Source organism: Falco rusticolus, chromosome 7, assembly GCF_015220075.1.
Source record: "Falco rusticolus isolate bFalRus1 chromosome 7, bFalRus1.pri, whole genome shotgun sequence".
Classification (NCBI taxonomy): Eukaryota; Metazoa; Chordata; class Aves; order Falconiformes; family Falconidae; genus Falco; species Falco rusticolus.
The window spans coordinates 65,615,793-65,632,380 of NC_051193.1; the positions used below are offsets into that span (position 1 = coordinate 65,615,793).

Below are 16,588 nucleotides of genomic sequence, written 5' to 3' on the forward strand. Positions count from 1 at the left end.
GGCACAAACTTTTTTTTTTTCTCCTCATTCTGCCATTGAGTTATTTAATGACAAAAGCAAATTACTATCTCTATTTCTTATCTCTAAAATGGGTCTCAAATTCAATAGAAGGAGTTTAAACTCTTCTTATTGAAGATCATAGACAACAGACAGATTTAGTTAATCACATTTAGCACACTCTTCATCTTAGGATTGGTTTGAGATTCTATCCCAAACTGTTCTCTCAGTTAATGGTTGTCAAACTTATCAGTAGATGCTGCCAACCTTCAAAATTCTGTGCTGTGCACCATGTAGCTTTATCCTCAGACTTCTAATAACATTGCTGTTGAAAGTCCACCTGAAACCATACTGTGGACTAACTACAGATTAATTGTCAAGAAACTGATGATCGCCACATATTTAGAAACTGACCTAATCAAGTTACGTATTCCATGTAAGAGTTTTGCCAGACCTTCATGGAGATTCTGTGCAGTCACTCAAAACAGTAAAGACACAGGTTCCTTGTTTCAACTCCTTCTGCAGCCCCCCCATGATTAAAAGAATTGGCATCTATCAATACTTTAGTCCTCCAGACTCTATGAAGAAAAATGCAACTGCAATTGTATGGAGAGGAGTCTAGTTTTAGTGACTGTTAATCTATTTAATTATATTATTGTAGCCCTCAGCCATATGCAAGAATCTTGTAGTGTGTGGTGCTGTCCAAATGTAGAACAAAAGGTTTCTCTAAAGCGTGCCCCTCTGTGGCCTCTGATAAAGGTATTTTTCTATAGTTGATTGAGTCTCAAGTACTGCATCCAGACAGAATGTCCCAGAAGACTAACCTGCAGGAAGAAGTAAGATGAGTACTTGTTGGTGAACTAGGAGCACACTTGATACCAAATTCCTGTGTGCCTTCCCAGTTCCGCTATGCATTGCAAAGAGCAGAAAGCTTAATTTAGAAAATAACTTGTATCTTCAGATTAGTCTCTTCTGGAATGAATAAGGCTGAAGAGAGGTATGCTGAGAGCTGCAGAAATGTGCTGTGACAAGGTGTTTAAAGGTGGTATCTGGGCATGCACGCAACAGTAAAATGTTGGTTAAACCCCTTAGTTCACCTTGTCTGTGCACTGGGCTTTCTCTTGTACTCCTTTCCCTGTGCTAGGTGGTTATGGTGAATGGCGGCAGTACCCGGTGTGCACCTGTATGTCTGTAGTATCTGGTTTTATAGTAGCCTTGCAGAGAGAGCAGAGAAGACAGGCGAGGCAGCCTTTGCTTTACGTCTTTGCTGAAGTCAACCACACAGTACTTATTCTAATGCTGTTGGTGTTGTGTCTAATCTCAAACGTGAGCAGACATAGAGCTTAGTAGATTGATGACCTCACTGTCTTCCCAGCTTTCTCTCCTGGTAACTAGATGGCTAAGAGGCTCAGGCAGTAATAAAGCTGGAAAACTCAAGCTCACCTAAATAAAGCTTGCATTTTGGGTGGCATAGTGTGGTTAATTTCTTCCCTGAAGTCCTGCTTCAAATCCTGGTGAGACCATAAGTGAAAATGGCATGTGGAGGTCTTCATGTGAAGTTATTCCCTGCTTGGTGTTTATCTCCATGGCAGAAGTAGCCTAGGAAATGTGGTGTATGGCAGACCTAGGAGAATCAAGAGGATTGTGAAGAAGGGTTGTGGGAGATGATGGGTCATGGGCTGTTTGGCACACAGCTCTCCCATACTTTCCCAAAAGCCAAGCAGGCATGTGCTCAGATACTTGCAAAGTATGCACACTTGCACGCTCTGGTTGTGCACTCTCCCTGAACTCTCTGCCCCTGTGCCAAGATGGCACTTGCTGGCTCCTGCTGTGATAATATCTGCTGTCTTCTGCCTGTACTCTGCACAAGTGAAGCCCCTCGTGGAACTGAGGCTCATGCTTACTGTGACAGTGTTTTCATAAGGCTCAAACTTTTATTCTCCACCTCGTTCCTTTGAACTCAGCCCACCGCTCTGTGAATACTAACACCAGCCTATAAATTATCCAGCAGGGCTCTGGCACTTTAGCAGCCTGTTTTCTGTGGCATGCATGCATAATCGATCCAGGAGACTGCCTCTGCTTTTAGCTTGGGTGTTTGCAGAGACCTTAGACTTTCAGAGTTTTCAATCACAGCTGGCTGTATGTTTGTTAAGTTCTCTGCCTACCTTGTCTGCTACCCACAGACACACTTTTTCATCTGGCTGGGTAATATGTCATGTCACAATGTAACCTGCCATAAGTTTGGGGGTGATGCTATAGGCAATCTTCCTATGAGGTGCAGGAGCAACAGATCTCTGCAAGCACCTTTCATGTGGAGTATCATGCATCAGACTTTGAAAAACTCCACCCTGACTTACTACTTGGGCGTTGAGGATGTGTGTATATTTGTCTCCTGATGTGTCTTATTGGTCAGCCTACTGTGCAGGTGCTACTCTCCTTTTCCAGGTGAAACTCTTAGCATCATAAATGCTTCCCCTGTGACTCATTACTCTTAGCTTCTTTAAGGAGCTGGAAGTTGCCTTACACAGTTGCCTGCTGATTGTGTGTAGAGTTTGAATTCTGAAGAGGTAAATGGCTGCTCTAGCACTTGGCTGCTGGGGTTGGCTCCTTTTGCCTTGGAACTTCTCAGTGTCCTTAGCTCTGTCAACAGCCAAATGTCTCAGCTGTATCTTTTTTTCTCTGTTTCTAGGGATAAGTTGCCCCAGAACAGTCAGCCCTAACCTTTGTCTGAACTTCAAATGGAGTTGGTCTTGATTATGAAGGGTTCGCTTAACTCTTCCAATCAGTTCTTAGTAAGCCATCTTCTTAACACATCATCATGCACCCCTGCAAAAAGGTTTGGTAATTGCTTCCGATATGAGCAGTCAGTTCCCAGTGAAAGATCGTGTTATTTGAGAGGAGGAGGAGACAGGGTGTGGGTTTGGGGTTTATGTGATTTAGAACTGGCAGGGGTAAGGACTCAGAGAAGCAAATGGGGAAAGTTAAAGGAGTCTAATAAATGATTTAACTGTAGAGCTACTGGAGGTGTGGTTGTGGCTAACAGCATAGATGACAGTCTGGTAGCAAAAGAAGCCAAAAGAAGTGGGTGGAAAATAGGTAAGAAAAAGGAAATTTTACGAGCAAGACAGAAAAATGTGAAGAAAATTACTAAGCTTTCAGTGAGACAAAAGGATATAGGGAAGCAGGAGAGGCTGGGAAGGAGGACTAGAGAAAAAGTTTGTGCGTGAAGAAAGTGAATAGAGAGCAGGGGGTAGCCTCCTGATTTATGAAGTGTGCATCTAACAGAGCTTCATGTGTGTGCTGACCCCACTGACATCTGCACAAACTGCACAAGAGCTTGGCCAGCTTGGAACAGAAAGGAAGAGACAGGAGGCAGCACTGGAACAGGCGTCTGGAATGAGCAGGGGGAAAAAAGAGACAATCTCTGGAAAGGAAGAAATGCCAGGCAGTGGGTTGGATGTGAGGGAAGCGTGGGGAAATGCGGAAAGGAAAAATTAAGTGACGAGACTCCTTTTGAGGAGGAACAAAATCCCCAAAGAAATGCAATGCTTTTAATATTTTTGTTCTTTGATGTAAAAACAACCCCCAAAACATCCAACATGACTTCCCCTTAGGTGTCTGATTGGAGAGGTAGGTTGCAGAATGAATCATAGATGTCTCATGTTTCTAGGGTAGAGTGTGTCAAAAAGCAGATCGCGTGTTTTAGTGAAGTAAGAAAAAAGAGACTGTAGTCAGTATTGACACTGTCTGTTGAACGTTGAATATGTTTTTGTGCCTGATGGGAAATGTGTGTTTGTTTATTTGAGGCAGAGGATTTTCAGTGCATGTGTGTTGTTTAAGGGATGCCCAGCAGCTTCATTTTACTTAGCTGAAGAAAGAAGTGGTCTCCTTGGGCTCACTTGCTAATATTTGAGTTTCTGCAGTTACACTTCCATATGTATTCTTCCTTTCCTGTTTGTATGGCTCTAATCCAGCTCAACTAACGGGGGATCTGACTGCTTACAAGAGAAACAGTAAAACTGACTTGACACAAAATGCTGCAAACACATGAAGAAAGCATTTAGGTGAAGGGCATTTTCCCTTCTAATCCTTCAGTTTTGTTAATATCAGGTGTTGCTTGTAATGGTAGCAAATAAAGTACTCAAATAGAAAAATGATTTTTTTTAATTGTTAGTGTCCTTTAATGGAATATAATTTGCCAATGACAACTTATGTTAGGATCTTAGACAAATAGCAAGAAAGTTTTGTAGGTTTTTGTTGTTAATTTTAAATGTGCTTGAAGTCAGTGTAAGATCTGTTAAAAAACAAGTGCAAGTTTCTAAATGTTAAGGCCTGCTAGAGAAGAAGATGCCAATTTTTTGTTCAGTTATCAACTGCCTTGATCCCACTCAGGTGACTGGGGTTCTTTTTTATATCAAACTCTGTGTCCGTGGTGAAAAAGTTTGAAGAATCATCTCCTTTTGGCCCACTTAAATTATTGGACAGGGTAGTAATTCATAGTGAGGAGAAACGCATGGATCAGCTACACAGAGGACTGCAGGAAATGAACATGTAAAGGCATTGTGAAGAAATGAGGGTGCAGGTTTGTATAGGATAAGGGGGTAGGGATAATGTTCCTTCTTTCATCTCATCTGCTCCTCAAATACTGCAGTTTGACCAAGTTCCTGGGAAGGACTCGACATGCAACTTGCAACAGGAAGGACAAAACATGGATGCATGGATTGTGGAGGGAAGATGTTGTGGGCGCAGTCCCAGGTATGGACTCAAGATAGCATTGTTATGGCATTGGTCCTTCATTTCCCACTGTGGGTCTCTGCAGCTCTCTTGTGGGATATCTGTTGCAGCTAGTCCTGCCCCTCTTTCCTGGGGCTGGCTGCATCTGCTTTTGGTCTGTTTCCTTCTCTGGGGGAAACTGTGGAGTCAGCAAGAAGATTCATGTTGGCCCTTGCCACTTTTCTTCTGGATGCCACTGCTTTTCAAAGCCCCTAATTACATTTTCTTTGGTAAAAACTAGGAATGAAAAACACACCTTCCATCAAGCGACCGGCCTGAGGCTAGAATCTGTAATAGTTTATCCTCATCCCTCCCTGACTTCTCTGTATGGAGAGGGAGAGGCTTGTGCTTACCCTTGGAAGAGCTCAGCTTTCTCTGCTTGTTCCGCTAGTGGAAGGTCTCTTGGGGAGCTGATGTTGGTTGGTAATGCCTGCTGTGCGTGATGAGGATGTGAAGAGGCTTGCTCTATGGGAGTGGGAAAGGAGTGAGGCCCAGCAACTCTACTGAAGGTAGTAAGGAAGCACAAAATTGGAATGACTTGGAAACAGCATGTATAATGCAATTTCTTAGTCTGTGCAACAATTCTGTACATTTAAAATACAAGATCTACCTGCTATCCCTCCTCCCTCTTCTCTGATGAGGGAAGAGAGGAAGTTGAGCATGCAAGGGAACACTGTACACGCAGTTTGAGACTTTGAAGACACCAGTGAGCATGTAAGTATGTTGAAAGAAATGAGGCCTACAAGACCAAGAAATGTGTTCTTGAAACAAGGGTGTGGAAAGACTTGAAACTTACTGCCTTCTTTAGCTGAGAGAGCTTTGTCATGTCTGGTGGGATTTTTCTGTGCAAAGTAGTTGACAAGGCTCCCTGACCTCATCCTAAAGATTGAGATCTGTTTTGTTGATAATAATTAGCACTCTGCTGTCTTATTCTTCTCTGATTTAGTGGACATGGTTTGTTTTCATCCCCTTCCTATCAGTTTCTTCCATACTGCCTTTCTCTCTGCATGAACAAAACCCAAAATGAAGCAATGAGGGCAGTAAGCGTCTCTCTTCTGGAGATCGCAGGCATTCACTGTATTCCGACAGGGAGGGCTCATGCAGAGTTACTGGTTCACACGTCAAGCTGATGGCTTAAAGAATTAATTGACCATCCCAGAGGAGAACGAACAGGGCATGCCTTTTTGCCAGCAGTGCAGCTGCTTTGGCATTGGTAATGGCTTGATGAGGTGGACTTCAGCTGGGTATGTCTTCTGTTTCTTTGAGAGAGAGGGGAGATACTTCAGATTTGTCTGAGCTGTCCTGGATGTCACCTGTTGAAATATATAGTCGTGAATTATATGCATGCAAGATGTATGAGGTGAAGTTGAACTAGATACTTCTTGTCATGTTCTGTGGTTTCCATGTTTCTCTCTCTAGCCAAATGTTTCCTTTTGCTGAGGGCTGCGCTGCCTGTAGCATGCTCTTCTCATCTGAGGCTCAAATGACGCTTCGTTTCTTGGCACTGCACCAAAACAAAGACATTTTTCTTCACTGGGAACTATGGTGCAACACTTACTGGGAGTAATGAAGTCAAGACTGTGTGAGAAGAAAACGTATGATCCTTCCTTCAGTTCCTGTGAGATATATCATCCAAAGAAGTATATGGAGAAGCCAGCAGAGCCTTCATAGTAAAAGCTATGCTGGAGTGTGCCACCTTCAAAAGCAGAAAGAACCTGATTCCCTGCCATCTGCTGGGTTTTTCTGTGTTCATGTGTCATGCCTGCAGTCTTTCATCCATTTAAAAAACTTCTTCCACCTGGTCGTTCTGCTGTGGGCACAGTGCTAAAGGGCACACCTGATCAGTGTACAGAGTCACCCCAGGAGACCTGGGTTAAGATTGAACCCAAGTCCCAGGCACAGCACATTTGATGAGCTGTGCTTTTCCCTAAGGGGCTTTTTTTCCCCCATCTCACAAAATAGCTCTTGCAGATTGGTGTGACTGATGTTCACTCAGGAGAAGCGAATGGTTTGAAGTCAAACAGGCTGGCATGGGTAGAAGCAGAAGTGTTTTGGGATGGTGCCAGACAGTGAAATAGAAAGGCTTCAGGTTGTGTCTGCCATCAGTTAAAGGCCTGGGAGCTGTGGGTCAGCACAGCTTCTTTTTGAATTGTAGACCTTGATTTTCGTTGTGGTGGTGTGGCTAATTTATTTATGTTGCACTGGGTATTCCTCGTTTCCCAGCCTTCTTAATCATATTGAGAGCTGCCTTCTTTTCCAGACTAACTTGCCAGGTTTTATGTACAACAAATAGAGGAGGGTGGAGTAGTGTTGGTGAAATTGGGCAGCATAAGCCACCCCTCTAAGCAGAGGGGAAGAGTGTGTTTCCCTGGGCTGAGCTTGTTTTGCCTTCTTTTTCCTACTGCTCACTCCTTCCTCGACAGTCCTCTGTGGTGTTGTCTCCTTTAATCCTTGTGCAGCAAAGGTTAATGTTAATGCTGTGTGTGAGGGAAGGAGTCCCTGCTGGCACAGGAAAAGAACCATTTAATAAAAAAGTAATCATTGATCAGTGGCTCCAGTCTGTCAAAGGTCACTTATCGATCCATCTCTCATTGTGAGCCAGGCCCTCTGTTTTAATGACCCAATTCCCAGGTAAGTTTCTCTGTTTGGCAGAAGTGGTGTTAGGAAACCCTGCCTCTTATAGGAATGTCACTTTTGGCATGCTGTGTCAGAGAAAAAAAAAGCCTTGCAGTAATCTCAGCTAGCCATGCTTTAAAGTGCTCCCAGTCCTGCTTGTTTTGTACATTTGCTATCTCAAGGAAACCAAAAGTTGCAAGGATCACGGAGGTTAAATGTTCTTTTGCTGTTGGAGAAGTCTCTTCAGGCCAGAACTGAAGTACAGTAACAGGGGTAATGCAAAGGAAGGTAAGACACTTGTGAAGCTGTCATTATTCCTTGTGCCCTAATCTAGTTTGAAAGAAGTAAGGACAAATTTGAGAGAAGGCTCCAATTATCATCAAATTTTGTTAAAAGTGTCTGGCAGGCATTCTTCTTCCTTCTGGCCCTCTAATACGAGCTTTTGGAGGGCACACGACGAGACGTAAACATGTCACATTTTTGAGTGGTTACAGAGAAATTGAAGAGCAGCATGTAATCCACTCACTGCAAGGGATGGCATTCACCAGCACTTCTAATATGATATCCCATTGGAAACCTCCTGAGATGTAAAAATCCTATGGGCTCAGCTAGCTGTGGTGCTTGTAGGAAGATAAGTTTTACAACATTCTCTGCAACTCCCATCCAGATGCTGGTTGCCAAAGGCTGCTGCACTTGGATGGGAGCATTCCTGCTTGCCGTGTCTCTCTCTTGTACCCTATTCCCATACAGCACAAATATACATAATCCAGTCTTTTGCATAGAGTCTTTTTATAGGCACACTAAAGATGGCATTAAAAAATAAAGGACTTAATATATCCTTTGCTGCAAATGCTGCTACATGTAATATTCATATTGTTCTACAGTGCATGTGCACAGGTAAGGTGGGTAGCTCCAAAAGGCTGCAGCCTGCAGTGCGCATCTGAATGTGGAAAGAGCAAGAGGAGCCAAGGCCCGAAGGGTGTGGCATAAACTGGCAGCAGTGGAAACTGAGATGACATTTCATGACATGGTGTTGTGAAGTTAATAGAGTTAACCAGGTTTTATGTCTTTACCTATAATTGCAGTTTCTGAAACAGGATGCAGAGGGTTGGTCTGAACCAGGACAGGAGGATCCTGGACTGGAGATGAAAAGTGCGAGTTTCTGTGGCAGGTTGCATCTGGTGTAGCATAGGCATCGTCGAGGCTTTGTCCTGTGCTCCAGAACTCCACAGAACACGGAGGAAGTTCACGTGCCTTTTGGAAATGCCCAGGTTAAACTTCAGGAAAAAAAGAGCAGCTCAAAATTCCATCCTCAGGGCTTGTTTGGTGTCTTTGATTATAAAATATCCCCTGCCTTAAGCATCTAATAAAAAATTTAGGATAAAAAAAGTACTTTCTAGCTTACTGAAGCCAATGAAAATTGCTTCTGACTTCAGTAGAGCTGAATATTACTTTATTTCCCCTAATTCTTTGGATTAGATTAATCATCTTCTTCCCCCAACAAAATGTAGACTCTCTACATTAGAAATGTGTGCAGCTAAGAACAACAGTAATCAAGGCGGGATCTATTATCCGCTGCAACGGTGACTTCGGCCTTTCCTGTCGTCTTGATGGAGTAATGAACATCTCTGCTTTGTTTCTTTGTGCCCTTTTTGCTGCTTTGCTCTTAGAGGTTGATATTTACCTCCTGAAGTATTTCTCCTTGAATGTCATACACCTCACTGGAATTTCACAAGACCTGTTGTGCAATAAATATATTGATACCTCTGCAGGCAAGTACAGTTTGTACAGTTGTATTTCACCATATGCTGTGAGTAAGTGGAGGTCGCTGATTTTTGACTTCTTGTCTCTTGTGGGAGCAGGTATGTGTGGCACCCCTCTGATATCCCACAGGGCCCAAGCTCTCAAATATCTGGTAGTGTGTGACGGGTGCCTGTGTGTGTCTGGGGTCTCTTCAAGCAGACGTGTAGAGTTACAGAAAGGCTATAAAATTTCTCTGGGATTTCATTGCGAGCTGCTGGAGCGATTAATGAATAGCAGCAGGGCACTATGTGGGTGTTTGCTCCAAGGCTGTCTCTGATTATACAGGACAGGGACTTGCACTTTTTCACAGGAAAAAAAATGGAACAGTAGTATTTTTCTTGGGGAATTTTTTTCTCTTTTAGAGTGAACATGCTGACTTATGGAAGAGGAGTGCTGCTCCTCACTGGTGTGTGGGTGTCAGCTGAAACCTGTACTACCGAGCTACTCGGTGCTGTGGTTCACCACAGACTACATAGGTAAAGAAAGATTTTGGAGGAGGTTCTGCTCTGGCCCCTCTTGGGGGTACATTATTTTCCATGTTTTTTGATGGTCTCGTGACTCTCAAGTGGCAGAGCAGAGTGGAGTCCTTAAGTGCATTATGAAAGACCGTCAGTAACTGTTGGAAATAACGTACTGAGAGCTGGTCCTTCTTAAACCCAGTTAAAAGTGAGACCTGGTTTTAGTCTTTGAATTGAGAGAGTTTGTGGTTTGGTTAGGTTCTTATTTAAGATCCTGGAGTCACTGGGGTGGTGGCTATGCCATGGGAAAGAATGCCTTGGAAGATGGTAGAGGGGCAGGCCTGGGACTGGAAAAGGAGCTTAGTTTTATTTTGACTGTTTTGGAAGGAGGAAAGAGGAAATGAATTCCATGGCCTGCAGCACAGAGAACACAGAAGTGATGATATAAAGTGCTTTGTAGGGCATGTGACATGAGGAAACACTTACTCTGTTTCCTGATGGGCTTTGTGCTGCTAGTACGCAGCCCTGGGGTTCAGAGTCTCCTCCAGTGGTGGAGCATAATGTCCATCCTCACAGCACCTGATGCAGGCCAAGAAGCAATACTTGTGGAGTTGCTTTAGCAGTACCATGAGCTATCAACACAGTAATACATGGTGCTACAATGATACCCTGGCAGGCCAGGGAAAGGAAACTGCGACCTTTTTCTATTTTAGATTGAAAGATCGTGTCTGATAGTTTGTAGCTGTACAATATAGCCATTGGCAAAGCAAGTGGGGAATAGGATCCACCACTTCAGCTTTGGACAGCTTTTGATTAGTGAATTGTTCTGTTACCTAAAGAAAGCTTATGACACACAGTTCAGCACTGCTAAATTGGATAGAATTAACTAGTGGCATCACACACTCTGTCCAGTTTATTTTGAAAGGCAGTTGTTGCCATTAAGCTAGGTAGAACATCCCACTGACGACATAGATTTTTAAGTTTGTGTTGTATTTTTAAAGCTTTCAATATGCATTAAAATAAAAGCTCCCAAACTAATCACAGGACATCTTTAACATGTCCTGGCCTGTATCATGACCTCTAGTCATGGGAGTGTCAGCCATAACAGCTTTATCCATTCTCATTCTGTAAAACAGAACTAGGGTTGTTTTAGCCCCTTTCCTGATGTTGAAAAGTTAAATTTTGTGACAGATAGTCCATTGCTGTAGATTAATGTAGGAGGCATCAGTTGGTCTGACGGTCACCGTCCTTGTGGATGTTATTAGCTTATGATGAATATGAGGTAACCTCATTTGGCTTAAGCCTTTCTTATTGTGAGTTGAATTAAATTTGATTATTTGGTGTTGACCAAGAACATAGACCCGTGAACCCCTCAGTTAATGGGTGCTGTCTCCATCAGCCACGGTGCCTTAACTGTGTGTCTATGCCCCCAGTATGTTACCCAGAGCTTACACTCCTGCATCCAGCCCTGTCTTTTCTCCAGTATTTTTCCTAGCTTATAGTAAGAGATTTTTGCATCAGAGACTTAGTACAAACAAGCTGTGATTGACCTTTTAAACCAAACAAGCTTGCATGTTTCCAATATGAAGAGACAGCAGACAAGCCTCTGGCTCGAGGCAGAAGATGTAGAAGAAAGGAAGGGATAAATATCAGAGGAGTAGGAATAAAGAACATGGCCTTGCTATGCGGAGTAAAGAAAAAAGCCTCCAAACTTCTGCTTGCTTTGTCAATATGCCTGACATGTTGCAAGACACTTTGTAGTGGGAGTCTCTGCTCTGTGGAGACAGGAGGAGGAATGTGCCTGTGTGTATTTATAGACCATATATATTTGTTTTGTGCAGGTTTTAGATACTCTCTCTATTCTGAAGATCCCCAAAGTTCTTTCAGACTTGGCACCTGTTCAGCCATGTAGAGTACATATGTGCATGTAGTCTGCTGTAGGAGTCAGCTCTCCCTTGGGGTAAATGTACTCTCTTTGGTTACCACTAGGCAAGGATAGTTTGGATTTCATCTAGGAGGTAAAAAAGAAAGATGCACTGAATTAATACCGTGTGTGCGCTCTGGCCCTTGCCCATCCTGATTATTTTGCCTGCTTTGTCCAACATTAGAGACTGCACTTTTCTGATGGTATTTTCTAGAGGAAGCTCAATGATCACTCTGCTCTTGGCTTTTAGAGGATTTAATTTATTTTAGCCCTGCTGCCCGACTCCGGGGATGACTTGTTGAAGAGTGCTGGCTGAACATGCAGAGGACAGTTGGTAGGATGGAGCATAGTTGCAAGAGGTGAAATATGGGTGAGGCAGTGATTGTGTTTTACCTGTTACTACAGAAGGGCTTCCGAAAGTTGTAGTTATGATTTTGCTTTGAAAGTTGTCTGAAAGACTGCAACTACACAGTCTGTTCATGCTTTCTTAGCATAAGTGCTTTTTGCCCCTTATCCTCATGTTAAACTATGTTTGTTACATTTATGTTGCACCTTTGACTTCTAGTGGTGTATTTTTTCATCTAGGGACCAGTGTTTCTCTGTATCATGTTAAATGATGACAAATAAATGCAAAAATGAGTGCTGTGAACGTGTCCCTGGGCTCTTAGCAAATACAGATCAGACATTTTGCTGTTCACGGTTGCGTGAGCCCTAGGTCAGGCTGTGTTTCCTGGTGTCCTGGTTTCAGCTGGGATATTCTTCCTAGTAGCTGCTACAGTGCTGTGTTTTGGATTTAGGATGAGAATAATGTTGAAAACACACTGATGTTTTAGTTGTTGCTGAGCAGTGCTTACAGTATGTTACAGACTTTTCAGCTTTCTATACTGCCCTGCCAGCAGGGAGGCTTGGAGAGAAAACAGCCAGGACCCAAACTGGTGAAAGGGATATTCCATACCATATGATGTTATGCTGAACAATAAAACTAGGAGGAGTTGGCTGGGAGGTGGTGGCCTGCTGCTGGGACACTGGCTGGGCATTGGTGAGCGGGTGGTGAGCAATTGCATTGTGTATCACTTGTTTTGTAAGCTTTTTTGTCATTATCTTTATTTTTCATTCCTTTTCTGGCCTGTTAAACTTTCTTTAACTCAACCCTCAGGTTTTACCTTTTTTCCGATTCTCTCCCCAATCCCACTGTGGGGGAATGAGCGGTGTGGCGTTTAGCGGCCTGCCAGGTTAAACCACAACACCTCGCTAGGAAAATATTTGAGATGTGAATCAGCTGCCAGGTTCTAAGCAGTGTGTGAATGGGAGTAGAATTTCAGGTGTTCTGTTGATGCTTGTATCGTTTTTACCTTGCCTTGTGATCCATGGATTTTAAGGCCAGAAGTGGCCATTATAATGATCTACTCCAATTGCCTGTGTAATGGGGGAAGCTGTATGACCTACAGCATATGCTTATATACAGTGAAGCTATTTTGGAGACTTAAAACATTCTTGGGAACAGCACACTGGGGACAGTTTCTCTCCCCCACCATCCTTCAGCTTTCTCTTAAATACTTTCTAGTATTTATTGGTCCTCTGGGGCTCAGGCTGTGCCTTCCCATGTGTTTTCTACAATATTTACCTTGATCAGGGTAGGAACACAGGACTGCAGAGGACCTCCTGAGACCTATGACATGCAACTGTGTATCTTCTAAGAAAAATAAACCCCATTACTTTTGTGATGTCTCCTTCTTTTGTGGAGGGATGGCTGCTTCAGAACTTCAGCCTGCTGATTGTTAGAAATACTATTTTAATTCCAGTATGCACTTACTTATAGCCAGTTTATACACCTTTGTTCTAGTACCAGTATAGCTTTTCAGCTTAAATTTCTCTTCTTTGTCCCCAAAGTATTTATAGACAATAGTAGTCTCTCTTGGCCTTCATCTTCTTAGGGTAAAAGTGCCATGTTGTCCTTAGCCTCTTCTCATGAAATAGGCTCTGGGTTGTCTCCAGAGCCTTTCTCCAGACTTGCGTAGTCTGGCTTCCTCTTTTGTGAGCACAGGTGACCAGAATAGCATGTGCTGTTTCAGAGCAGGTCTAACCAGTGTCTGGCATGATGGCTGGAGGCAAGCCTTAGACATGTTAGGGCCTCTGGGTACTGCCGTAAGACAACTCATTGCCAGATTTGTGTGAAGATCCATCTGTCAGGACTCAGCACAGGACCCCCACATTTTAAATCTCTGCACAAATTGTTTTAGCTTATGTGGTGTTTACAAAGCAGAAGGATCTGATTTTCTTGGCGTAGATGATGGGTGTTGGTCCTTGTGGCTACATAGACTCAACTCCTGCTCCAGAGGCACTGGTGGGATTTCCTCAGTCCTGTAGGTCAGGGGTGAGGTATAACTGGACCAAGTGAGAATTAATTCAGAAACCAGCATGCTGCTGCTTCCTATTAGTGCATCTATGTAAAGCATCTACCTAATGTAATTGCATGGCCAAACTGATTTATGAGGTCAAATAATCAGATAGACAATACACTTAGTGCAAAATAGGTCCTCCTTTATTATAATTGAGGGTAACACTTTTTTTGTTGTGGATCTGAACACATCTGCTCTTTGAGAACATGGTATAGTTGTATGCAATACTTCATATAGGAACCTGAACACACCTTAAGTAAGGATAGATGTGAAATGGTTACATAAAAATGCACTTCTAGTGTTACATTACATATACATATCAAACTATTTGAATCGTGTTAATAATGAAAAATGAATATAATGAAAATTAAGCCCCCATAATCCAAGGGGAAATGGTTAGTGACCTGCTACACCACTTATGCTGTAGACAGAAGTCTATGGGGCCAGATGGGATCCACTCAAGGGTGCTGAGGGAGCTGGTGGAAGTGCTCACTGAGCCACTTCCCTGGCTAACCAGGGAGGTCCCAGTTGGCTGGAGGTTAGCAAATCTGACGTCCATCTACAAGAAGGGGCAGAAGGAGGATCTGGGGAAGTACAAGCCTGTCTGACCTTGGTGCCAGGGAAGGTTATGGAGCAAATTATCCCGAGTGCCATCACACAGAGTGTACAGGACAACCAGACGATCAGACCAAGCCAGCATAGGTTTATGAAAGGCAGGTACTGCTTGACTAATCTCCTCTACGTTCTTCTATGACAAGGTGACCCAGTTAATGGATGAGGGAAAGGCTGTGGATGTTGTCTGCCTAGACTTTAGAAAAGCCTTTGACACAATTTCCCACACCGTTTTCCGGAGAAACCAGCTGCTTACGGCATGTACGCATGTACTGTTCAGTGGGTAAAAAAATGGGCTGGATGGCTGAGCCCAAAGAGTGGTGGTGAATGGAGTTACATCCATTTGGCAGCTGGTCACAAGTGGTGTTCCTCAGGGCTCAGTGTTGGGGCCAATTCTCTTTAATGCCTTTATCAATGACCTGGACTAGGGGAGCAATTACACCCTCAGAATGTTTTCAGATAACATCAAGCTGGGTGGGAGTGTTGATCTGCTGGAGGGCTGGAAGGACCTGCAGGGGGATCTGGACAGGCTGGACTGATGGGTTGAGGCAAACTGTATGAGGTGTAACAAGGCTCAGTGCCAGGTCCTGCGCTGGGGTCACAGCAACCCCACACAGTGCTACAGGCTGGGGCAGAGCGGCTGGAAAGCTGCCTGGGGGAAAGGACCTGGGGGTGCTGGTCAACAGCCACTGAACAGGAGCCAGCAGTGTGCCCAGGTGGCCAAGGCGGCCAACAGCGTCCTGGCTTGTGCTTGAAACAGTGTGGCCAGCAGGACCAGGGCAGTGCTCGGCGCCCTGTGCTCGGCACTGGTGAGGCTGCACCTCGAATCCTGTGTTTGGTTTTGGGCCCCTCACTGCAAGAGGGACATTGAGGTGCCGGAGCGGGTCCAGAGACGGGCAGCGGGGCTGGGGAAGGGGCTGGGGCACAAGTCTTTAGGAGGAGAAGCTAAGGGAACTGGGGGTGCTTAGCCTGGAGAAAAAGAGGCTCAGGGTGGCCCTGATTGCTTTCTACAGCTGCCTGAAAGGAGGTTGCAGTGAGGTGGGGGTCAGTCTCTTCTCCCAAGTAACGAGCAGCAGGACAAGAGGAAACAGCCGCAAGTTGCACCAGGGGAGGTTCAGATTGCATATTAGGAAAAATTTCTTCACTGAAAGAGTGGGTCAGGCATTGGGACAGGCTGCCCAGGGAGGTGGTTGTGTCACCATCCCTGGAGGTATTTAAAAGACATGCAGATGTGGCGCTTAGGGACATGGTTTAGTGGTGGCCTTGTCAGTACTGGGTTAATGGTTGGACTCAACAATCATAAGGGTCTTTTCCAACTTGAAGGATTCTATGAATCTATGATTCTATAATTCTATTGTGTGTGCATACCACCCTGTAGTGTAATAATATAACAGAGAATGTAAGTACCCAAAGTCAGGAAATTGAGAGTTTCTGTTCCCATAACACTACTAAACTCTCATCTCTGTATGGTGTGTTTAAGCCATAATTATGATAAAATCCACCAGAAAACACAAAATCTTAAATCTGTACTTTGGGCTAAATCATGGTTATGGTGGGAACTGGTTGTTGATAATCTGAATTTTACACAACTAGATACTCAACATCATAAATACATTTGCATTGTATATGGCACAATTGTAAAAGAGGAGACCTGCAAGGAAAACATTATTATTTATAGCATGCTGCGGTTGCATTTCTTAGTATTGTGTTTAATGGTTTCCTTGTTTGAGTTTGAAACTTTGATGAATGAAGAGATGCCAAGACACTACGATACGAGTTTCATTCCTCAGCAAATGCATGTTGTGTATTGTCTTTAATCCTTAAGAGAGGAAGAGGGGCTTTTACAACAGAGGGTAACAAGATCTAGTGGTTAGAAGCTGAAATAGGTGAATTTGGACTAGATACAAGATGCCCATCTTTAACAACTATAATAATTAGGCCCTGAAAAAAATGTTCTAGGCATTGTTCTGAACTCTCCATTAATAGAAATCTTTAAGACAGGTTTG

The 16,588-nt window shown here is 43.7% G+C and overlaps 1 protein-coding gene across 34 annotated transcripts in view; it reads left to right on the top strand.

Moving 5' to 3' along the window:
- Positions 1-16,588, top strand: part of NRXN3 (neurexin 3) — a 1,022,019-nt gene that overhangs the window by 17,008 nt on the left and 988,423 nt on the right. The window lies entirely within an intron of this gene.